Source organism: Symphalangus syndactylus, chromosome 22, assembly GCF_028878055.3.
Source record: "Symphalangus syndactylus isolate Jambi chromosome 22, NHGRI_mSymSyn1-v2.1_pri, whole genome shotgun sequence".
NCBI lineage: Eukaryota > Metazoa > Chordata > Mammalia > Primates > Hylobatidae > Symphalangus > Symphalangus syndactylus.
Window position 1 is genome coordinate 72,866,795 of NC_072444.2, and position 25,542 is coordinate 72,892,336.

General features: G+C 35.4%; 1 protein-coding gene across 4 annotated transcripts in view; it reads left to right on the forward strand.

The window, feature by feature from the left end:
- The window catches only part of MBD5 (methyl-CpG binding domain protein 5), a 476,246-nt gene that overhangs the window by 147,179 nt on the left and 303,525 nt on the right, over positions 1 to 25,542 (forward strand). For all 4 annotated transcript variants that reach the window (XM_055260944.2, XM_055260943.2, XM_055260945.2 and 1 more), the window contains one exon: positions 13,548 to 13,641. The gene's annotated coding sequence lies outside the window, so the exon portion shown is untranslated. The remainder of the gene's footprint in view (positions 1 to 13,547; positions 13,642 to 25,542) is intronic.

Genomic DNA, 25,542 nt, shown 5'->3' on the forward strand with positions numbered 1-25,542 from the left:
TTCAATCCTGGTTCTGCCACTTTCTTGCTAAGTGACCCAAAGCACTTTACTTCTTCTCTTAGCTTTGATTTCCATCGGTTAATTTGGGGATGATCAGAGCATACTTATCCATGAAGTTGCTTTGAGAATTAAATAACTTTTTTTTTTTCGAGACGGAGTTTCGCTCTTGTTGCCCAGGTCGGAGTTCAATGGCATGATCTTGGCTCACTGCAACCTCCACCTCCCGGGTTCAAATGACTCTCCTACCTCAGCTTAGCAAGTAGCTGGGATTACAGGCATGTGACACCACGCCTGGCTAATTTTGTATTTGTAGTACAGATGGGGTTTCTCCATGTTGGTCAGGCTGGTCTGGAACTCCCGAGCTCAGGTGATCCATCTGCCTCAGCCTCCCAAAGTGCTGGGATTACAGGCGTGAGCCACCATGCCCGGCCGAGAATTAAATAACTTAAATGTACAATATTTAGAATAGTGCTTGGTATGTATGAATGTTCAATAAATGTTCATTTTTTTCATGTAGAAAACAATGTATTATGGGTAAAATTAGAATTTATAAAGTTGAGTTGAGATAAAAACTGAGATAAAAAGTGGTTGACATATATAACCACTTTTATATAATGATTAGTATGGGGAAAATGCATTCTAATTACCAGACTACTGACTTCAAAAATGAATGTTTGAAACACAACTCGTTTGTAAAATACTACATCTTTTACTAATTTTTTCATGTAGTGTTTACTATTTTTCTAGTAAGGCAAAGTGAATGATATGCCTACTGTGTGCTAATCAGCACTTTTATGTCATTGCATGTAATCCACAAACAGTCCTACTAGGTAGCTAGTAAGAACTTCATTTAAAAGGAGGAAGTTGAAATTTTAGAAGGGTCCAGGGATTTACACACATAGTAGCTGTTGTAATGTAGCCTCTTTAACTCCAAGTTCAAAGCTTCTGCTACTATCTTCTGTTATTAACAGGGGAGAGGTTTGATACATGTAACAACTGTTATGCTACAGGCACCAACCATTCTGGCATTATAGTGGATGCCAGAATACTAGAGGATCCCTGTTGTACCAGGTGTTAACCTTAGGGAATATGGAGGTGTCTTGTTGGGGGTAGGGTCCATAGAGAAGGGGACATTTGTAGAGCTTGGAGCAGTGGCCATTTTCCAACCAGTATTTAAGTATTATATTATTTAGTATTTTAACAACTAGTACAGCCACACTGTTCTTTCTGACCAAACATTAGCCATATCAAAATTTTGATATAACTTGTGTTATAATTAAGTATAAGAAAAAATTTAAAGACCATATTAATTTTTGTTTTCATGTTTTTTTCTACAAGACGTTTTTAGGACCAGGCACAATTGAGAATTTCTTCCTTGTAATTCTTGCTAAACTATTAAGTACATAAATATTTCGTCCTGTTTCTCTTACATTGATTGATTAATCACTTGTTGTTTCAGTTCATTTCCTGTTGCCATAACAAGAATACCTGAGACTGGGTAATTGATAAGAAAAGATAATTATTTCTTACAGTTCTGAAGGCTAGGAAGTCCAAGACTGAGCAGCCAACATCTGGTGAGGGCCTTCTTGCCTTTATTATTTTCAGCCATTTTTTTAAAACTTTATGAACTTGCGGTAATTTAGAGGAAGAAGCTTACATGTTAATGTACTCTGTCCAAAATATTTCTTAATCTATATAAATATCATAAAAGACTTTATTGTTTACTTGTTTTCCAAATGTGAATTTGTTCTCAGTTATAACTTTCCTCGCTACATATTCTTTATCATCAAAGAAGAATAAAACAACAATCATTTTTACCTAACAATCTACATATTATATGCTCAAATTTGCTAAAAGATCCAATCTCTTCATTTTGTAGTTTGGAAGCAACACAAATCACTGATTGTATTTGTTCCTCTTTTATCTTTTTTATGTGGTAGAAAAATTATTTGAATTACAGATGTTGGACAGTGAATATATTTTTCTTCATTTAGATTGTGATATTACATAGAATGAAATGAATTAAATATGTTAACTCTAATGCTTTTAGCCTGAATCATATGAAATTACCAATATTCGACCTTTTTACCAATAAAAAGGACAGTTTCTCCAGTTCAACCCAATATAGAAGCATATATTGCCAAAAATATTGAGTACTTTGAGGTGATCTTTTTATTATTTTCTGTTTCTGAAGTCAATATTTAATTTTTGTTTCAGTTACTAATGGTTAGTTGTTCTCTGTTGCAACTAGCCAATGAATAGATGTTTTTATATATTTTATATTTGATTTTTCTGGAAAATGAACCCATCGTACTAAGATTAATTTACATGTATTGATTTGTAGTCTTCTGTGCCAATTTAAGGTTTTATGTAACATATTTTTATATAGGGCATATTTTATTATAAATATCTATGTCTATGTCTGCAACAATAGCTACAGCTCTATTCTCAGTGCTGTAAAATCACGAGAAAATCATAGCATTATAAAGGCCAGCAACATAGGGAACATTTAATATTTGATTAGTTTTAAGTAGCATTTGAGGCTATGTGTGAGAGGCAGTATTAAGCCTTAAATCACTCATATGGAGCAAATTATCTGATAATATTTTGGTTTAAACATTTGAATAGTTATTTTTCTGCATAGTGATTTCAGTTCATTATAAACAGAGGAGATTCAGCAAGTTTCTGGAAATATTTAACATACTACACATTTTATTTTATGGCTTTTGTATTGTCACCTATGAAATCTAAAATTATATTCCATTTATTTTTTGTGTATCTTAAAAAACTTGACAGGACAATTCTCTAAATGTAAAAAAAAACTAATAAACAAGAATGACTCAGAAGCTCTTTATAATTGCACTTGCTCATTCAGATTTTATTTTTTGATTTGCGAGTTATTGCGAAGTCAATAATGGCCCCATCTTTATTTACTCCTGTACATAATTTATGTAATCCAGACATCTTTTTTTGCTTATAAGGGCTTTATTTTCATGTCAGTGTGTTATTTTCCCTATCTAAACTCTTCATTATTTGTCAGATTGGCATAATATTGTGCTGCTCTGGGTAGGATTTGAAATATTATTCTCATCTGGTAAAAGCTGTTTCTAGACATGATAAAAATCAGGCATTACTGCTGGCTTACAGAATTCCTTACATAAAATGATTTCTTTTACTGTTATGAGTGCCTGCACCAAAAATCTGCAGAAACTCAGAGCCTAATGTTTCTCCCAAGTGCTGGCTGTTTTGATGCTCTAGTCACATTAACTAACCTCCTTTTCCTACATCACTGAGGATGATAGGATACTCCTGTTCTTCTGTGTATTTGCATTTTTTCTGCCTCTCATTTAATTCTTTAAGTATTTTCACATGAGGGTACTTCTCTACCTCCTTGCACAGAGTTCTAACACCTCTCCCTGCTATGTTTTTTTTTTTTGTGTGTGTGTGTGCCTACTGGAAATTGTTGGAATTATTTGTGCCTATTGGAATTTGTTTTGGTTATGTCAGAAATTTTCACTTTGTTTTGTTTTCTTCTGTATTTCTTTTATAACTTCTTAATATGTTCCCAATATGTAACTACTTATTGCATTTTTTTTTGTCAATTATGCTGGCTGAAGTGTTTTCCCTTGAGGATTTATTAATGAGGATTCTTTAATTGGGGGTTTTGTTTCTGTTTTTTTGATAATTTTTAAAGTCACATAGGCTGAAGTATGCATCATCTAAAGGATTATGCTTTACATTGTCAATGTCATAAATACTGGACAGAGATTGTTTATATAAAGTCTTATAACAAATTTGATCTTTGCATATAAGCAGTTTATATGCTAATTTTAATCATCTATAGCTGCATTTTGAAGCCTGCTCCTTTAAAATGTATCTAAAGGAAAAGAATTTTTAGTCTTTATGCCCATTAAAATGGTATTTATTAAAAATTTTTTCTATAAATTAATTCAAATATATCTTCCCTCTAGTTCCCCTCAAATTAGCCTTAATTATCAAATACTGATTCATGAGTCTACCATATCTTATTGTTTAAACTTATATGATTTCCTTCTGTTTTTATACAGAGAATGTCTTCTAAGAAGACTGTAAGTTCTGATTTGGTATTTTCTGCTTTAGCTCCTGCAACACCCTAGTGATTTGTTCTGTTGAACACAGTGGAGTCACCGTTAGACCTGTTCATTTCTTTGCTACTACCATGTAAATAAAGAATTGTGGTCTACATTCTAGAGTTTTTTTTAAAGCATTGAAGTAGACTTATGATAGCTTAATGAAATTTATCTTTATAATAGTGTTGTTCTTGGAATCATAGTGTCTTACATGTCCAGTGCCCAAAAATGTTATCATTGTGCCATTAAAATACTGGAAAATATGTGAATGTCCTTTAGGATCTCCTAATTTTTGTTGATAAAGACAATAGCGCATCCCTCTGTCCTCTTCCCACTCCAGAATCAGGGACCCATTTTCTACTTTACCATCAACAGGAACATCATTTTTTTGTTGAGCCAAATCCCAAATCTTTTGCTATTTTTTATCTGGTGATTTGTTTGTTTGCTTGCTTTATTTTGTTTGTAATGGTGGCCCACCACCACTTTATTATATTTTGTTTGTTTTCGCTTTGGGGCTAGTTAAATATGTTAGGTAATAGACTGCTGACTGGTAAAACTAATGCCTATATTTTACCATATTGCTTTAGACCTTCTTAAAAATCATAATACCCTGTTAAGTACTTACTGGTTTCTTTTGGCTGCATCCAAAAGGGGGCAGTACAACTTTGGTGTTTAATTTGTGAAAGTATTTTTTTCTTGTTTGCTCCTACAAGTTCTAGTTCTATTCATCTAATTTGATGAATTAGCCATTCATCAAACTGTGGAGTTGGAAGAGACCTTCAAGGCTACCATGATTCAGAAGGATTTAAATATACCCTCTGGTTAAATTCCTTCTTCAATAGCCCTGTCTCTTATCCAGTAATTTCATCCATATTTTTAGGATGAACCTGAACAGTGAAATCAGCAGTAGTTGTCACTGTTGCATTTCTTCTCTTCCCTTCTTTTTTCTCCACTATAGAACTTTCTAGCAATGAAAAATAATTTCTGGCATTCTGGAAATGTAGGCAATTCCTGTTGGTGGTCATAATGAGAAAAAGAGGAATATGATATTTGAGAAAAGTAAATGATGATGACGTCAGTGGTAGTGATTTTTTTAAGAAAGTCATGAAAATAATAAAGTGGGAAAGTAAACATGGGATTTCAAATTGCACTCCGTTGGAACCATTGAGGAGGGATATACTACTAGAAATGTGTAATAGCTGGGCATGGTGCCACACACCTGGAGTCCAAGCTACTTGGGAGGCTTAGGTGGAAGATCATTTGAGCCCAAGAGGTCAAGGCTGTGGTGAGCCATGATTGCGCTATTACACCCCAGCCTGGGTACCAGAGCGAGACCATCTCGAATTAAAAAATAAAAATAAAAAAGAAATGTGTCAGAGATATCTCTAAGGACTCAGTGCAGCAAGAAATGGAACCTGAGAAGATATAAAGAGAAGATAGCATAAACATACTAGTCATAAACTTCTAAAGGTGCCAATATTTGGATGGAAGCAGACAGTAAAATTTTATATATATATATACATATATATATATATATATTCCAAAAGTAAAGTAGCTTCATAAGCATTTCTATAACACTGCCCAGAGGAAGTTCTTGAAAGGTACTAGCAAGAATGGAAAAATAAATGGAAATTACCCCTAAAGTTAAAATATATGAATTGTCATTGATCATATCTTTAGTTTGCTGTCCTTCTAAAAATTTTATTTTAGTGACTGTAGGCCTATTGACATAGACTTTCATGTTCATGTGATCTTAATCACCTAATTCTGTTTTTCTTCACAATATATTAATTTTCTCAACCTTGAGTTCTTGATCCAGAGAGATTTTCAAGAACCTTATTTTTGAAGTCAGGGAGAAACTATATAGTTAAGAGTAATGAATGAGCTGCCAGCTCATTCACTGAGTCCCAGCCTTGTTAGATCATTAATATCAACAAGCCCAATATATTGATAAGGTACATGTTCTTGGAATTATATTTGATAAAACATTATACTTCATTCTCTCAGAAAAATCTCTCAAGGTGTTTGCATACAAGTTACACAAAAATCACTCACTGGTCTTCCCCAAGTAATGGATATAATAAAGGTGGGCTCTCAGAAGCAGATTGCTTATTTATTCCAGCTGGAGACATACCCTATGCTGATCTGATAGACATTTTTAGAAAATGCTTGTGAGGAAAAAAAGAGTGCTTCTTTTTTAATCTCTAATGAAAATATTTCATTTACTGTTAATACTCTGAAGAGCCTGGTTATTATGAACTTTCACAGAGATCTTTAGATTATTTGTACTTTTTTTTCAGTGAGCCCACATCCTACTGAAGCCATATTGTCTGGGCAAGTTGCAAGAGGGGTAAACACAAAGCTTAATTCGGTGGACAGGATTTAGAATTTCCTTTGGTTCTTTGTTTCTGAAAGTGACCTGGTCATACCCAATAAGGGATTCTTCTTTTCTTTGTGACAAAGTATAATAGTTGCATTAAAATCATTTTAAAAGTAATTTAAGGCCCACTAAGAGAGTAATCTGGAATAAACCTACTAATAGTGTGAATTAGTACTAAGTAATGGCTGAAGTATGCTCAGGCTAAAATTATTCTCTGTGATAAAAACAGTTGATAAATCTGTGGATTGCATGATTAGAACTATGGTTATACTGAAGAAATTTGGAATCTTTTAAAAAGCAAATATAAGCTAAAAAGATTTTTAATTCTTTGAATGTTTGATTTCTGTTGAAATAAAGGATTCTTTGCGGTTTTATTTTATTTTATAACTTCTTGCTATGATCGGTTTCTGTTCAACCATGTATGATATTTGTGAATTAGAATTTTTTTTAAAAGTCACCCATCAGATCAGAATGACTGGGATCTTGAAGGCTGTAAGAAAGTTGCATAATACTAATACTATGAAAACAATCACTGTTAAAAGTTTATGATGTGATATAATCCAATAGCTCAGGGAAGTAGAATGCATATTTTCTTTCTATATGAATTGCCTTATTTTAAAACTAGAATGAAATTTTATTGGAATGAAATGAAAGAGAAGACATTACAACTGATTCTACAGAAACAGAATGCATCGTAAGAGACCACTATGAACAATTCTACACCAACCAATCAGATTACCTAGAAGTGGATAAATGCCTAAACATATGCAGCCTACGAAGACTGAATATGAAGAAACAGAAAATCTAAACATACCAATGACAAGTAAGGAGATTGTATTAGTAATCAAATCTCTCATCAAAGAAAAGCCCAGGACCTGATGGCTTATGGCAAAATTCTATCAAACATTTAAAGCAGAACTAATACCAGTCCTCCTCAAACTCTTCCAAAAAATCAAAGAGCAGATAATACTTTCCAACTCTTTTTATGAGGCTAGCATTACTCTGATACCAAAGCCAGACAAGGACATTAAAAAAAAGAAAATTACAGGCCAGTATCCTTATGTATATATTATGCAAATATCCTCAACAAAATGCTAGCAAACCAAATTCAACAACGCATTAAAAATATCACCCACCATGATCCAGTGTTATTTATCCCTAGGATGCAAGGATAGTTCAAAATATACAAATCAATAAATGTGATACATCGCCTTAACAGAGTGAAGGACATATGATTGTCTCATATGGATGAAGAAAAAATACTTGACAAAATTCAACATCCTTTCATGTTAAAAACTGTCACCAAATTAGGCATAGAAGGAACTCAACACAATAAAGACTATATATGACATTCAGCTAACATCATATGGAATGGGAAAAGCTGAAAGCTTTCCCTCTAAGAACCAGAAAAAGACAAACATAGCCACTGTTACCTCTCTTTCTCATTATAGTGCTGGAAGTCCTAGCCAGCACAATTAGGCAAGAGAAAGAAAGAAAAAGCATCCAGATAGGAAAAGAAAAAGTAAAACTATCACTGTTTGCTGATAACATGATCTTATGCATAAAAAACCCTACAGATTCTACCAAAAAACTATTGGAATAAACAAGTACAGTAAAGTTGCAGGATACAAAAAGTCAACATACAAAAATCAGAAGCGTTTCTATACACTAAGTGAACTGTCCAAGAATCAAGAAAATAATCCCATTTACAATAGCTACAAAAAAAAATTAAGAATAAATTTGCCTGGGCACTGTGACTCACACCTATAATCTGAGCATTTTGGGTGGCTGAAGTGGGAGGATCACTTGACACCAGGAGTTCATGACCAGCCTGGAAAGCATAGCAAGATCCCATCTCTACAAAGAATTTTGAAAGTTAACCAGGTGCAGTGGCATGTGCCTGTAAGTTGCAGCTACTCAGGAGGCTGAGGAGTGAGTGATGTCCGCAATGGCCTGTCTGGAACTGCCCCTGCAAAGAATCCAGCTGCAGTGGGGGAGGTGCAGCCAAAGTTGGGTGCTGTGAGGAGCCTGCAGGAACCAGGAACAGCACCTGCAGCAACCCGGCAGTGGCTGTAGACCCTGGCATCCCTGCGTTGTCAGGGGCCTGGGAAGCCCACCCTGCCCCTGCAGGCTCCAAGACACCTGCTCCTGCTGCCTGGCCTCTCCTTGCTCCCGGTGCCTGCTCCCATTTCAGAGCAAGGTTGAAGGTGAGCTGAGGCACTCCTGTGACCAGTCAAGTGTGCACATGCTTAGGGCTGTGCAGACATGCCAGCTCCCCCTGCCACCTCTGCCCCTTCTGAAACTTTGGGAGGGAGGCCTGGGGTTGGGGAAGGCAGAGGGTGGCTGGGACAGGCCTGTAAGCACCCCTCCACAGGAATAGCCTGGCTGCCCTGGTTGACATGATTGATGGCAGCAGGAGACAGATGGGCTCCTGGGTGGAAAGGGGCAGGTCCCTGGTGAAGCCCCACCTTCAGACTAGGGACAGCCTGAAGCGTGGGGGCTAGGCTGTCAGTTCCAGGTGGAGTCCGCCAGCCAGAGTGAAAACTTATGGTGCTTTTTCCAGACCCGCCATGGCTGCCCATGGACCAGTCACCATGTACTTCCTCCCTTCTGAAGCACATAAAAACTCTGGACCCTTATTTCACTCCATACACAAAAATCAACTCAAAATGTATTAAAGACTTAAATGTTAAGACCAGAAACTGTAAAACTACTAGAAGAAAACTTAGGGGGAAAACTGCAAAATTGGTCTGGGTGTTGATTTTTTGGATTTGACCCCAAAAGTGCAGGCAACAAAAACAAAAATAGATAAAGGGGATTATATCAAATGAAAAAGCTTCTGTACAGCAAAGGAAACAACGTACAGAGACAGCCTACAGATTGGGAGAAAATATTTTCAAGTCATACATTGAATAAGGGGTTAATATCCAAAATAATAAGCCCAAGCACCTGAATAGCAAGAAAATTAAAAAAAAAAAAAACATTAAAAATGGGAAAGGGATCTGAATATACATTTCTCAAAAAAAGGCATCCAAAAGTCCAACTGATATATGAAAAACTTCGCAACATTGCTAATCATTCAGGAAATACAAATTAAATCTGTAATGATATATAATTTCACACCTCTCAGAATGACCATTACCAAAAAAAAAAAAAATACAAAATATAACAAATGTTGACGACGATGTAAAGAAAAGGAAACCTTTGTACACTGTTGGTGGAAATGTACACGTGTGGACAACTGTGTGAAGGTTCCTCAGTAAACTAAAAATAGAATTATCTTATGATCCAGCAATCCCATTTCTGGATATTCACCCAAAATATTTTAAATTAGTTTGTTTTAAGAGATGTCTGCACTCCCATGTTCTCGGCAGAACTGTTCACAATAGCCAAGTTACAGAATCAAACTAAGATGATGAATGGATAAAGAAAAAGTAGAGTATGGTAAAATTCAAAATTACCAAGAGAGTAAATTTCAAATATTCTCACCACAAAGAATATTAAGTATTTGAGGTGGACACGTTTACTGGCTTCATTTAGTTATTTTGCATTGTATTCATAAATTATAACTTCACTTTGTATTTTATAAATATATATAGCTATTGTGAAAATACAATAAAACATTGAAATTGCAGTCATATTTTAAGAAGGTATAATTTTTTGTAAGAGAATTGCAAATGTTTTAAAACCACAAATTTATATCTCAGTATTGAACCGTACTTAATGGATCTTAATGTGATTAGGCACATAGAATATTACATTTAGAAGCAAGACCAAGGTTTTAAGAAAACTCTTTGTATCATAGAGACCTTATTATTTAGATTGCACAGGAATAGTAGAATGTATGTAGAGCTAAGTGGGGCTTAGTAATCATCTTTTTTGTGAGGAAGAAGAAAAGTTGGAAGTGGAGCACCATGGCATTCTGTTTGCAGATGGAAAACCTGACAAAAGATATCTTCATATTAATTTTTGAGGCTTCCACAGTTATTGGAGATTTTAGGTTACTGGATGGGGCCTTCAGAAAATACCATAGTTAATTGTAGACTGCTGGGTTTGAAATCCAGTTCTTCCAGTTATTAGCTATGGAACCTTGGATAACTTACGTTATCTATGTTCCTCACTTTCTTTATCTGTAAAATATAGATGATGATAGCACTTCTTTATTTTCTACTTTTTAAGAACATAAGCACTTCTTAGGATTGTTGTGAGAATTAACTATACTACTTATAATTTAGAACTCAGTAAATGTTAGCTATTATTTACTATATTTAAAAGCAAGAAATAAGTTTTAGTAATTTACATGACAAATGTTAGTGCTACTTAACAATGCCTGTTATCTGGAAACTTGTATTTTTAATCACTAAAGATTAATATGATTGAATTTGTTTGTGATGTAGACTATTTGTGATTTACAGAGCTATTGGTTCTTATTAAAATATGTAGAAAAAGATAAACTGCAATGATAAACTGTCGATTGATTTGAATTTGTAGAAAATCTGAGATCTTTAGCATTACATGCATGTAAAAAGAATACTTTATTAAGAGTACTTCAAACTAGGTAAGGAAAATAAGAGCTAAAGTATAGTTTTCTTTTCTGGTTTAGTAGTTTTTAAGGTCTCCATCCTTGTTATGTATAACAAAGACTCAGATAATTACCTCTGTTTATTAGAGTTTTTTTTTTTTCAGAAAAAAATCTTAAATGGTATATGTGTATGAATATATTTTTATTGCAAAGTATTTGGGGACCTGTTTATAAGAATTTTCTTTCTTCTTCTTTTTTTTTTTTTTTTTTTTTTTGAGACAGAGTCTTGCTCTGTTGCCCAGGCTGGGCTCGCTGCAACCTCTGCCTCCTGGGTTCAAGAGATCGATTCTCCTGTCTCAGCCTCCCGAGTAGCTGAGATTGTAGGCACACACCACCACACGCAGCTAATTTTTGTATTTTTAGTAGAGACAGGGTTTCACCATGTTGGCCAGGCTGGTCTCGAACTCCTGACTTTAGGTGATCCACCTGCCTCAGCCTCCCAAAGTGGTGGGATTACAGGCTTGAGCCACTGAGCCCAGCAACAATTTTCAAAACTAAAACGTTAATAGCCCATTTCATGTTATTTTTAGTAGTTACGAGAGAGAGAGAGAGAGAGAGACAATTCAAGACTTTCTTTATAAAATTTTTGACTTTGTATTTAAACAGAAAATGAAGCTAGAAGTGCTTCTCCCCAGCCTACCACCCCACTAACTTAAGGACAAAAAAAAAAGAATTAATTATGAGTCATCAAGGGCATGTTTCTAGTTATATGTGAGGTTTTCAGTAAAATTTTCATTATGGAATATAACATTTCCCTCTTTTTTGCCACAGTATTTTATTGATTGTCTACCTACACAGTTTACCTAAGAGGATAGCAAAGCTTACAAAATATATAATCCATAAACATTATTTTAGTATGTCTACATTGATTTATTGCTAAAGTCCTATTTGCTATATGTTCAAAGTTCCTTCCTAAGCTAGTGGGTCCCGGGATTATCTTTAAAGATTAGAAATATAATCTTAGAAAACTCAAGAAGTATTTACATAAATGCTAATAATGAGAGTCTAGTAATAGTCAGTGTTTATATGTGTGCTTTAGATCACAATTCTACATGGACTGTAGATCTACATTATAATCAAGATACCTGTAAAGAATAGGGAATCTGCCTCAGCCTAGCTCTGAATCAGAACTGTGGGCATGCATCTGGGGTTCTAGAGTTTAAAGTACTACTTTGGTCCTTAAGTGCATTACAGTTTGAGATTCACGCCAGCTACCAATTGCATCATGCTTGCATCCTTGTATCTAAGATAGTACATGGTCATTGAGGTATGTTTGTATGTATCATGGAAGCTTTCAAATCATTTTGACATTTAGTATTTGTATTAGAAATAACTCAGTGTTTTTCATAGACATCTGTAAATAGTATTTTTGGAAGTTAATGTCTTATTAATATGTAGAAACTAAGCTAAATAGTTGCAGTGAAATTGTTTCTCAACTGGAGAAAAAGATATCCTTCCTTCGTGCTTTTTAAAAATACCTGAACCCTGGCCCTACCTCATACTAATTAAACCATAATATGTAAAGAATATGCTGAGTGTGAATATATTTTAAAAGTGTTTCAAGTGTTTGATTGTACAGCTGCAACTGAAAAACCGACATCTGCACTAATGACCAAAAGGAGCAATGATATTGCTAATCCAAAAATCATTTATGTTTGGCTTGAGAATCTACAATACTCAAAACACTTACTTGGGAGGATGAGATAGGAGGATCTCTTGAGCTCAGGAGCCCAAGACCAGCTTGGGCAACATAGGGAGACCCTGTCTCAAAACAAAACAAAAACAAAAAGTATATACTAAGTATGGCACTGTAGCATCCAAATCCTGTTTCCCTAACTGCATTGTCAAGGAATTCACAATCAAGTTCTTTAGGCAAAAAACACTCTCTCTGCATAATCACATTTGTCTATTAGAGGGAATTTTATTTAAAGGGCTTTTTTTTTTTTATGCTAAGTTTAGCAGGTTGGTGTAAACTACTGACTGGGGAGGTTTAAGTAATAAGAGGAATAGAATTTTGAATTTTTCATAAGGACAGAATACTGAACTAATTGATTTCTATGATTTTGTCTTTTATAAGCAACTCAAGTGTAATTAAGAATATTTTTGTAGTAATTTTGAGCAGGGAAACTATTTTTTAGAATGGGGCTCTGTTCATGTAGGACACCAGAATTTATGTATTTTAAATCGTATAAAAATTTTGCATAGAAACCAGGTAGCCAGATCAAATTAGTATTATAGAAAGTACTCAACTCTGTGACATGGATCATAACATATGTCTCACAAAATATTCTTATTCTTCTAAAGGGTAAATCTTAATGTTATTGTTGTTTGTTTACATAAAATATGTCCTATAATACATCCCTTTGCCCAGGCTTATTATATAAAGTCATGAAGAATAATTTCAATTTTTTATATTTAAAATAAGTGAAGCAATATAATCTCAAATTCATTATATTTTCTTATGCTTCTCTTTTAGATGTACATTGAAGATGTCAGTTTCTACATGTGGGAAGTAGACATCGAAGGCTTTATGGTTTACAGACAAGATCTTTAGAAGTTAAGCACTCAAGGTAAGTAGTAACTATAGCCCTATATATAATATCATGTAAATGGTTAGGGTTGTCAGATTATAATTCGACTTGTTAAACTTGTTTACTTTTTATCACTGCCCCTAAGTTACCTCACAACTGCATTCATTCATATTCAGACACAAATTTTTATTCCATAATATCATCTTGACAAAGTATCAGATTTCATTTGTAATAAGCAGTTGATTAAAAATAATAAGTTGTAATACACAAGTGCAAACCAGCTAAGAATAAAGAATAAAAAAAGTAACTTCTGGCCGGGCGCGGTGGCTCACACCTGTAATCCCAGCACTTTGGGAGACTGAGGCGGGCGGATCACGAGGTCAGGAGATCCAGACCATCCTGGCTAACATGGTGAAACTCCGTCTCTACTAAAAATACAGAAAAATTAGGCAGGCGTGGTGGCGGGCGCCTGTAGTCCCAGCTACTCGGGAGGCTGAGGCAGGAGAATGGTGTGAACCTGGGAGGCGGAGCTCACAGTGAGCCGAGATCGCGCCACTGCACTCCAGCCTGGGTGACAGAGCAAGACTCTGTCTCAAAAAAAAAAAAGTAACTTCTATCAAACCTGTGAATACAACTCAGCAGAATTTAATGTGAAAAAATAATTAAACAGAAAAACTATCATTCATTGCACTGTTTTCTTTTCATGTATTTATTAGTCAGCCCCTTTAACAAGTTAAGAACTTGTTCTTTATCCACTCCAAAACAATCTGTCATAGTTTCATATGCTCATAACATTATAACCCCTGAATACAAACCTCTTTTCATTTTGTCATGGTTCCCCCAAAATTTCTCTTTACCTAGCATATTCCTTCACGTAGCACATTCTGTTCACGCTTCCCATGACTGCTTACATACTTACATGACTAAGTAAATTTCTGACCACACTTTGTTAAAATTTCAAGTGAGATACAAGGGGAATAAACCTCCAAAAACAATATTTTAATGTTCCTTGCCAAATGGGGACAATGGAAGCCTAGAGAGTATGTGACCTGTAAACGGGTCGCTCCTGTTCAGTTCTAGGATCCTTGCTAAATGGAAATGAGATGCTGTAAAATCAATTCTCAGTAGTTTTTTTAAAGAACAGAAATAAATTTGAAAAATGCTTATTTTTAAATATCAGCATAAAATTTTTCCTTTGAAAAAAAGTCTATTTTGCTGCTACATAAGCCAAGTAAAACAGTTCACAGCCCCTAGTGCAGGAGTGTTTTTTCTTTTTTCTATTTTTCTTTATTCTTTTAGAGTGCAAGTATTTAGAGTCTATTTTTTCTCCTTAGTTTGTGGTTAACTGTTTAGTGATTTTTGCCAGTTTTCTATAATGAATATTATTGTCAGAAATGACTTCTCTTGAAAACATAAGTGATATTACTTATTTCTAATTCATTCACATAGTTATATATGGTGACTTGGTTACTTGGAAGAGCTATTCAATTGTTTTCTGAATTATAATGATTAGACAGCTATTTTTATGGTTCCTTCTTCTCCACAGTCTAAATCAGATCCTTCTAGTAAAAAAAAAAAAAATTATATATATGTATCTTCTACTTTAAGAGATGTAGTCTCTTTAAGTTGCTCAGACTAGATTTGAGCTCCCGGGCTCAAGCAATCCTCCCACCTCAGCCTCTCAAGCAGCTAGGACTACAGGTGTGCATTAACCATGCCGGGCACTTTCTGGTTTTTGTTGTTGTTGTTGTGTGTTTGTTTGTTTTGAGACAGGGTGTTATTCTGTTGCCCAGGCTGGAATACAGTGGCATAATCATGGGTCACTGCAGCATCGACCTCCTAGGCTCAAGCCATCTTCCTGCCTCGGCCTCCCAAAGTGATGGGATTACATGCATGTACCACCTCGCCCGGCATCTTTTTTTTTTTTTTTTGAGACGGAGTCTCGCTCTGTCTCCCAGGCTGGAGTGCAGTGGCGCAATCTCGGCTCACTGCAAGCTCCGCTTCCCGGGTTCACGCCATTCTCCTGCCTCAGCCTCTCCGAGTAGCTGGGACTACAGGCGCCCGCCACCACACCCGGCTAATTTTTTGTATTTTTAGTAGAGACGGGGTTTCCCTGTGGTCTCGATCTCCTGACCTCGTGATCCGCCCGTCTCGGCTTCCCAAAGTGCTGGGATTACAAGCGTGAGCCACCGCGCCCGGCCGGCATCTTTTTTTTTAAAGACCTTTTACACAAAGAGAAAGCAGAGTTAATCACACTCTTAGGTCCATGGAACACTGTCATTACTGGTTCATGCAAAGCACTTCTTGTTTTATTTATTTATAAATTTTCCAGTCTCATTCTCCTGCCCTTGACCCATAGGAAGTCATTCTAATATTATGATATTCTAAAACAATATCTATTGTACTGTTCTATTTTGTTTATATTTTCATAATGAGTATTGTTTTGCATGCATACATTTTAAAATTTTTATATGAGAAATTTCAAATAAATAAAAAGGAAAAGGGAGAATATTATGAACCGCCACATGTCTATATGTCAGCTTCAACAGTTAGCATCTTATAGTACAATTTGTTTTACCTCTGACCTCTCCTCACCCTGACTTATATACATGAAATTTAAATAAGTGTAAGTGATATCGCGCTGTGTATCTCATTGTGATTCTTACTGTTTTATTTCATATAACCTTAAGTTTTAAACTTTATTTATATTGCCATGTTTTTACTGCTTCTTACTGCTACATGGTAATCCACAGTATATGGCGGCCGTATTTTCACTACCCGTTTTCCTCAGTGTTTGCCATCCAAATTGCTTTCAATTTCCTTTTACCACAGACATCATGATGAACATGCTCATGTTCATCATGTCCTATCGTGGAACTTTGCAAGGATTTCTTTAGAATATATACCCAGGAGCAGAATTGCTGGGTGACAGAATATATGTTTATGATTAATTTAACCAATCCCTATCAGATGCTCCCCCACATAAACACTGCGGTCTCTGCAGCCTCCAGCAATAACCTTCTCATCATCCATGCCAGCCCTTAATGTTATCCAGCTTACTCATGTTTTCAGCCTAATGTGTGTAATTTTATAGATCATTGTTTTAATTTGAGTTTTTTTAAATCACTATTGAGTTTGAGTATCTCATCATATACTTGTTGGCCTTTTGATTTCCCTCTTCTGAACTTGCTTCTCATATTCTTTATATATTTTTTCATTTGGGTTCAATTGTTTTATAGGAATTTGTTGTATGTACTCGATATTAATTTCCTTTCAGTTTAGATATTATAAAATATCTGCTTCCATTCTTTCAACTTTTAAATTTTGTGCATGATGTTCTTTAAGTAGACATTCAGATTTTAAATATCCCATTAAAAATATTTTCTTGATGCTTATTGCTGGAGTACATGAGTGCTACTGATATTTTTAAAAGTTTGTCTTTGTTCTAACTATATTGCTAACTCCTCTTATTCTTAACAGATTGTTCTTTTTTTTGAAATAGATGATTATAATCATTTGAAATTCATGATAATATTATTTCCTTCTTTCCCATCTTTAGATTTAAACTTCTTTCTTCTTTCCTGTATCTTTTTTTGTTAGTTCCTCTGGAACTATGTTAAAGAGTAGTAGTGACATTGGCCATCTCATGTCTGATCATAAAGGAGGTGAACCTAAAGTTTCTCAATTAATACTTACAAAATGTTTTTAATATATAACATTTACCAAATTAAGAAAGGTTCTTCTATTTTTAGTTGCTAAGCAGTCTTATAATTAGCTATTGAACCTTATCAATGCTTTTTATGATGTGTATGTTAAAATAATCATAAGGTATTCATCCTGTGGTATATTAATGTTATGTATTATGTGTATAGAATTTCTAATATTAAACAATCCATGCATTCATAGTTTGCATCATGAAGCATTACCTGATCATGATGTGTTATTCTTTAATATACTGTTGTGTTTGGTTAGCAAATATCTTATTGGAGATTTTGGAATCTATATTTTTAAGTTAAATGCAGTGTAATTTTCTTATTTTCCTTGTTTGGTTTTATAATTAAGATTACATTAGCCTTCTAAATGAGATGTGCATGTTTGCTCCTTTTAAGAAAGGAATTTACTGTTTCTTTAATGTGTGCTAGCTCAAATGTAAAACTATCTGGTTCTGGGGATTTTGGTGAGGACATATCTTTGACAATTATATACATCGTTAATGCTTTTTGGTCAATTCAGGTTTCCTTCTCAGCTTCTTCCACTCCCCTTCCAATGGCTTTTGATGGCAGCTGGTATTCTTCTCACACTCAGGTATACCCCAGACTGAGTTTCCTTTGAGTCAGGAAATACTGAGCCCACATTCACATTCACAGGAAATCTCAGTGCCCACATTCAACTGAGCCATGTAATGGTCACCCCCCTTTTGGACTGACTGGGAATTGATTGTCCTAACCCTGACCACTGGTCTCTGATCTGCCTGGTCTTGCTTCAGTTAAACTCCCTCTGCCACATACCTAAATTAATCCTGCACCACAACAGTATCCTGCTTTTGCATAACTAGAAATTTCAGTTAAGAATGCCTTGAGTTGACTTCCTTATAGCTGTTAAAACTTCTGGTTACATGTGTCAAGATGAATATTTTGATAAAAGAATAAGTAAAGCATCATGTTCAGGAAGGTAAGTGTTGCAGAAGAAATGAGCAACAATATGGTCTGATGTCCTCTACATTTGATATATAGTATATATCAATTTGATATATAGTATGTATCTGATTGTAGTTAACTCCAGGAGATTTTCCCCTTCTCTTAGAGTTTGAACCATATAGTGACCATGTATTGTCAGAAGAAAAATGAAGGGTATTTCCCCTTACAAAAAGAAAAAGGAGTAAAGATCATAAGCAGGAAGTTCATGGACACACTAACAAAAATAAATGAAATAGTAATTATAATTATAATTGTTTATACGTTACAATGTGTTTCACCATTTTCGATATTTAAGTTTTTCCCACACTTCGAATGTTTTCTGAATTTATTTTGAATCTTTTATTACTAAAAAAAAAAATTGGACGTATATATATCTCTCCTACAAAGAATCTTGTACATTCTGACATCCCTTTGTCTCTTCATCTTCTCCTACCCCATCATTTGCTACTATCTACTTTAAATCCTAAATCATTATGCCCCATATTCTCCTTTTCTTAGCTGTTGGCTATTTAAAAAAAACAGCACATTTTGCCAAGATATTTTATCAGCATTACTTCACACATCTTTTAATGATCTTCCGTATTTGTTTCTATTTAAGCATTTTATCAAAAACTGTCTTCTGAGGTCTTGTGTGCTTGGAAATATATGTCATCATAGCCTCATTTTACATATGACTGCATTGTCATATGTAAAAATCTAGGTTTTAAGATTTTTCCTTCAATACTTTGAAAATCCATGATATTCCCTAATCACCATTTAAAAAATTTTTTTTAATTAATTTAAAAAAATAAAATCCATGATTTTTTTTGTCCTGTTCAACTCCATCATTCCTTTAAATACATCCTTCTTAATTTTTTCTTTTTTTTTTTTTTTGGGACCGTCTGACTCTGTCACCTGGGCTGGAGTGCAGTGGCACAATCTTGGCTCAACCTCCTCCTGGGCCCAAGCGATTCTCCCACCTCAGCGTCCTGTGTAGCTGGGACTGCAGACACACGCGACCACGTCCAGCTAATTTTTGTATTTTTTGATAGAGATGGGGTTTTGCTGTGTTAGCCAGGCTGGTCTTGAACTCCTGACCTCAAGTGGTCCTCCCGCCTTGGCTTCCGACAGTGCTGGGATTGCAGGTGTGAGCCACAAGGCCCAGCCTATTTTTCTTTCTGAGTCTCCTGTTATTCAGATGTTAGCACTGTCAATCCCTTAGCCTTTCTTTTATATTTTCTATATCCTTGTTCTTAGGTTTGAAGATTTCCTCAAACTGATCTTTGGATTCATTAATTTACTCCTCATTTAAATTCTATTATTTATCCAGTCTATATACTTCAAGTATTATATTTTTGTACCTAATATTTCTGCTTGCTTCTTTGTTCTCTTGTTCTTATTATGTGCTGCTAATATCTTCCCTTATCTCTTTTAGTATGTTTATTACGCTTATTTTAAGTTCTTGGGACATCAGATCTAATATTTCTGCTTCTCTTAGCATCGGTATGCCAATATTTTATTTTTCTTTGAAAACAGTTGTGCTTCTTCAATGTCTTTTTTTTTTTATTATTATACTTTAGGTTTTAGGGTACATGTGCACAATGTGCAGGTTTGTTACTTATGTATCCATGTGCCATGTTGATTTCCTGCACCCATTAACTCGTCATTTAGCATTAGGTATATCTCCTAATGCTGTCCCTCCCCCCTCCCCCAACCCCACAACAGTCCCCGGAGTGTGATGTTCCCTTTCCTGTGTCCATGGGTTCTCATTGTTCAATTCCCATCTATGAGTGAGAACATGCGGTGTTTGGTTTTTTGTCCTCGCGATAGTTTACTGAGAATGATGTTTTCCAGTTTCATCCATGTCCCTACAAAGGACATGAACTCATCATTTTTTATGGCTGCATAGTATTCCATGGTGTATATGTGCCACATTCTCTTAATCCAGTCTGTCGTTGTTGGAGATTTGGGTTGGTTCCAACTCTTTGCTATTGTGAATAGTGCCGCAATAAACATACGTGTGCATGTGTCTTTATAGCAGCATGATTTATAGTCCTTTGGGTATATACCCAGTAATGGGATGGCTGGGTCAAATGGTATTTCTAGTTCGAGATCCCTGAGGAATCGCCACACTGACTTCCACAATGGTTGAACTAGTTTACAGTCCCACCAACAGTGTAAAAGTGTTCCTATTTCTCCACATCCTCTCCAGCACCTGTTGTTTCCTGATTTTTTAATGATGGCCATTCTAACTGGTGTGAGATGGTATCTCACTGTGGTTTTGATTTGCATTTCTCTGATGGCCAGTGATGATGAGCATTTCTTCATGTGTTTTTTGGCTGCATAAATGTCTTTTGAGAAGTGTCTGTTCATGTCCTTTGCCCACTTTTTGATGGGGTTGTTTGTTTTTTTCTTGTAAATTTGTTTGAGTTCCTTGTAGATTCTGGATATTAGCCCTTTGTCAGATGAGTAGGTTGCAAAAATTTTCTCCCATTCTGTAGGTTGCCTGTTCACTCTGATGGTAGTTTCTTTCGCTGTGCAGAAGCTCTTTAGTTTAATGAGATCCCATTTGTCAATTTTGGCTTTTGTTGCCATTGCTTTTGGTGTTTTAGACATGAAGTCTTTGCCCACGCCTATGTCCTGAATGGTATTGCCTAGGTTTTCTTGTAGGATTTTAATGGTTTTAGGTCTAACGTTTAAGTCTTTAATCCATCTTGAATTAATTTTTGTATAAGGTGTAAGGAAGGGATCCAGTTTCAGCTTTCTGCATATGGCTAGCCAGTTTTCCCAGCACCATTTATTAAACAGGGAATCCTTTCCCCATTTCTTGTTTTTGTCAGGTTTGTCAAAGATCAGATAGTTGTAGCTATGCGGCATCATTTCTGAGGGCTCTGTTCTGTTCCATTGATCTATATGTTGACCTGTAAGATAATTTCCCTCTGGGGATATTGGCTACTGTGACATCACATGTGGGAAGAGACTAGTATCCAGTCTGTGGCATTTTCAGTGAGCTCAAAGGATGGAAGGTAGGTAGAAAAGCCCCAGGCTACTTGAGAAATCACAGTTTATCAAGTCTACTAAATGACACCTCAGATCTCTGCTTCACCATCTCTCCCGTCCTCCCTGATCCCACCAGGGAGAACAGCAGCCAAAGCTATTTATTGTAATTTACCAGCTTTATGGTTTATTAGGAAAGGGCAGAGAAATTACTGCCTAAGGTTAGTTAGTCTCCACCTGTTTTCCTCAGCTTTTTATAAGTATGGTTTACTTCTGAGGGCATTTGGACTGTAGTCTGAGTCCCTGTAGATATGGGAACTGTAAGTTTTTTACTCAAGTCATGGAATAGTTAAAAGCAGAACTCCAATAGTTCATTTCCTGTTTTATCCTCCCACATATTTGAAGGACTGCCTCCTGCCCCAGATCCAAGGCCCAAACCACCAGCTAGCACACTTACCAGTTCAAAATTGTCATTTTTCACCCCACTTTCTTCCCTGGGAGTTTTCAGGTTTTCTTATTTCTTGGCTTTTTTTCTTTATATTTCCTACAGGAGTTGGTCTTTGGAGAGAGAACCAGACAGTGTGCTATTCCAATATCTTGGTATTATCTTTCTGAAAGAAACTCAAACAAAAGCTATACATATGTGTGTACCCTTTGACCCAGAGATTACATTTCTAGAAATTTCTCCAAAGTGTATTATCAAGAACTATTTAATCATGATATTGGAAAACAATTTAAATATCCAAAAGTGGGGGTTAATTAAATAGATATATATTCATGGAATAAACTATTCTGAGTAATACACTACTGATTTCTGTTTTTTAAAAAAAATTGATGTTCAGGTGTGGTGGCTTATGTCTATAATCCCAACACTTTGGGAGACTGAGGTGAGAGGATCACTTGAGCTAAGGAGTTCAAGACCAGCCTGGGCAACATAATGAGGCCTTCTCTCTACTAAAAAATATAAAAGTAAAATATCAGCCAGGCATGGTGGTACATGCCTGTAGTTCCAGCTATTCAAGAGGATTGCTTGAGCCTAGGAGATCTTGATCAGTTTCTAATGACTGTCTTTTCTCTTGGTTTTAGGTCACATTTTCCTACCTTTTAAAATGTCTTATAATTCTTGAATTGATGGGTTTGCATAGGATAGTTTTTAAATGTGGATATTTAGCATGATTTGCATATCTCTATTAAAGTACTTCTCAAACCATAATTATTTCTTTACCTCTATAACACACAGAATGTTAGGGCTGAGAAAAGGATGACTGGAGCTGGCAGTTGAATCACTGGTTTAGTTGCAGTATAGTACTAGAATGAAAGTAAAAAAATAAAGAAAGAAAGAATGAGTGATATGGTTTGGCTGTGTCACCACTCAGATCTCATCTTGAATTCCGACGTGTTGTGTGAGGGACCCAATGAGAGGTAATTGAATCATGGGGGCGGGTCTTTCATGTGCTGTTCTTGTAATAGTGAATAAGCCTCACAAGATCTGATGGTTTTAAAAACGGGAGTTTCCCAGCTCAAGCTCTCCCTTTGCCCTCCGGCATGACTGTGAGGCCTCCCCAGCCATGTAGCACTGTAAGTCCATTAAACCGCTTTTTCTTCCCAGTCTTGGGTATGTCTATCAGCAGCGTGAAAATAGACTAATACAATGAGTAAAAGGAAACAAAGAAGAAGCAGTCACAATCCTTTCATATAATTTGTCAACAAGAGGGCAGATGCAGCATCGTGGAGGAAACACTTTACAGAGCTTTGAATATTACCAAAATCAAATTGCCCTTAAAAAAGTAAAGAGAAATTAAAACAGTCATGAAGAAAAGAGCCTCAAATTAAAACAGAGACTTTTAGAGATTTTTTAATAAAAGAACATTTTGCCGTTGTGATTTGGAGAAAGATTTTCCTTATAGTTTTTAACCAACTTGAGAATAGACACAAAGAGCCAGATGGGAAGACAACTAAATCTAAACATTTTACAAAACCTTGATAGGGATCAGCATCTAGCCAAGAATTATAAGACATGAAAAAGTAGGAAAATGTAACCCTAAACCAAGAGAATAGACAATCAGTAGAAACAGAGCAAGAAATGACAGCAATAATGTAAACAGCAAAGACTTTAAAACATCTAATTGTACACATATACAAGGATATAAAGTAAAACATTAAAATAATGAAGAGAGTCTTAGAATATATATTTTTTAGCTCTAGGAATTCCCATATCTGAATGGAATATCCACTGGATGGGTTTCTCAATGCAAGAAACATTGCCAATTAAAAAGATCAGTAGACTTGAAGAAAGTATGAAAAACTGAACTGCTGCTGGGTACAGTGGCACGTGCCTATAGTGCTACCTACTCAGGAGGCTGAAGTGGAAGAATAGCTTGAGTACAGGAGTTTGGGGCTGTAGTGTGCTATGATCACATGTGTGGATAGCCACTGCACTCCAGCCTGGACATACTAGCCAGTCCCCAAGTCTAAAAAAGAGTAAGTAAAGTAAAATAAAAACTGAATTAGAGAGTAAGAAAACTGAACCCTCCCCCTTCCTCCGTACCCAAAAAAAAACCCCAGCACCTAAGCGTCCTGATACCGTGAGGTATATAACAAATATGGAACTGGAGTTGCAGAAGGGGTGAGAGCAGAAAAATATTTGAAAAAATATGGCCAAAATTGTTCCACATTGGATGAAAAATAGAAACATAAAAATCCAAGTTCATTTAACTTCAAATAGAAAAGAAAACCACACCAAAACATACCATTTCTGAAACCAGTGATAAAGAGAAAAGTCATGAAAGTAAATGAAGAAAAAGGCACATCACAAACAAAATGCAAGACAAAAATAAACTGACTTCACATCAGAAACAATGCAAACCAGAAGGTAATGGAATGAGATCGGTATCAAAAGGTGAAGACTTATAAACCTTAAATTTTATCCAGGAAAAAACATCTAAAATGATGACATTTTCAGAAAAAAAAAATCCACTGAGAGAATTCATTGCTAGCAGACCTGTTACAAAAAATGTTAAATAAAGTCTTAAGGCAGAAGAACAACGATACTAGATGGAAACTCGATCTCTTCAGAGGAGTAAAGAGCCCCAGAAATTGTGAATATATTGGTGAACATAAAAGACTGTTGTTTATATGTTTAAAAAGATAACTGACTGCTTAAGTAAAAAACACTGAAAAATAAGAATGAATATTTTGTTATTCACATATGTAGAAGTAAAATATATGGCAACAGTGCAAAGAATGGGAGGGAGAAATTGTAGTACAGGTGGAATATTCCTAATCCCAGAATCCAGAATGCTTCAAAATTCAAAACTTTTTGAGTGCCAACCCGATGCTCAAAGGAAATGATCATTGGAGCATTTCAGATTTTAGATTTTTGGATTAGGGATTCTCAATCTGTTTAACACAAATATTCCAAAATTTGAAAAAATTCAAAATTTGAATGAATTCTGGTCCCAGACATTTCAGATATTGTGTCTTAAGCTCATAATATTATTAGGAAATTATAGGCTATTATTTAAAATTGGGCTGTGATAAGTTAAAGATACGTACTTAAACCCTAGAGCAATCACCAAAGATTTAAAACAAAGAAATATAGCTGATAAATCAATAGAGGAGATAAAGTAGAATACTAGAGAATTGGCTAGGCATGATGGCCAGTGCCTGTAAGTAAACACTTTGGGAGGCCAAGGGAGGAGGATCACTTGAGCTCAGGAGTTTGAGACCAGCCTGGGCAACATAATGAGACCCTGTATCTACAAAAAATTAAAAAATTAGCCAGGCATAGTGGTGTAAACCTGTAGTCCCAGAGGCTGAGGCTGAAATGAGAGGATAACTTGAGCCCAGGAAGTTGAGGCTGCAGTGAGCCATGATTGCGCCGCTGTGCTGTAGCCTGGGCAACAGTGTGAGACCCTGTCTCAAAAAAAAAAAAAAAAAAAACAATCATTTCAAAAGAAGACAACGTTAAAAATGAAAGAACAGATGGAATAAGTAGAAAACAAATAGCAAGGTGCTAAACTTGGAACCAACTATATCATCACTATATTAAGTATAAATTGTCGAAACACTCAGATTAAAAGGCTTTTTTTTTTTTTTCATCAGACCAATAAAAACCCAATAAACAACTCCAGGGGTTGGCAAACTTTTTATTAAAAGGACACATTATAAATATTTTAAGATTAAGGTTCATACTGTTTCTGTCACAACTACTCAACTCTCTTATCAGAGGTCAAAATGTAAACAAGTAGGTATGTCTATGTTCCAA